This window comes from Acinonyx jubatus, chromosome D2, assembly GCF_027475565.1.
Source record: "Acinonyx jubatus isolate Ajub_Pintada_27869175 chromosome D2, VMU_Ajub_asm_v1.0, whole genome shotgun sequence".
Lineage (NCBI taxonomy): Eukaryota > Metazoa > Chordata > Mammalia > Carnivora > Felidae > Acinonyx > Acinonyx jubatus.
The window spans coordinates 20,936,257-20,936,873 of NC_069393.1; the positions used below are offsets into that span (position 1 = coordinate 20,936,257).

Genomic DNA, 617 nt, shown 5'->3' on the forward strand with positions numbered 1-617 from the left:
TGTTTTTGTGTATGGTGTAAGGAAGGGGTCCAGGTTCATTTTTGTGCATGTCACTGTCCAGTTTTTCCAGCACCACTTGCTGAAGAGACTGTCTTCATTCCATTGGGTATTCTTTCCTGCTTTATCAAAGATGAGTTGGCCATACTTTTGTGGGTCCATTTGTGGGTTCTCTATTCTGTTCCATTGATCTGAGTGTCTGTTTTTGTTCTAGTACCATACTGTCATGATCATTACAGCTTTGTAATACAGCTTGAAGTCTGGAAAAATATGGAAGTTCCATGAGTTTGCATGTCATCCTTGTGCAGGGGCCGTGCTAATCTTCTCTGTGTCATTCCAATTTTAGTATATGTGCTGCCAAAGTGAGTACGTTAGTCTTTGTTTTAAAGTGTATTTTGTCTGATACAAGTCTTTTCCTTTCTCTTCTTGCCCATACTACTTAGGATGTTGGTTTGACCACCATACAGAGTCAAAATAACAGAGGCTCTGTCAGAATTAAAGTTTACTTCTCTCTCACAGTAATATGATGGTAGGCAGATGGTCCTGGGTTTATAGGAAGTTTTGTTCCTTGAGGACATCCAGGGACCTGGATTCCTTCTGTTTTGTTGTTCCACCATTCC

The 617-nt window shown here is 40.5% G+C and overlaps 1 non-coding gene across 1 annotated transcript; it reads right to left on the minus strand.

Moving 5' to 3' along the window:
• Positions 1-261: 261 nt before the first annotated feature.
• Positions 262-367, minus strand: LOC113600420 (U6 spliceosomal RNA). The gene has a single exon (XR_003421413.1). It is a non-coding gene; the product is annotated as a U6 spliceosomal RNA (small nuclear RNA).
• Between the last annotated feature and the right edge of the window lie 250 nt (positions 368-617).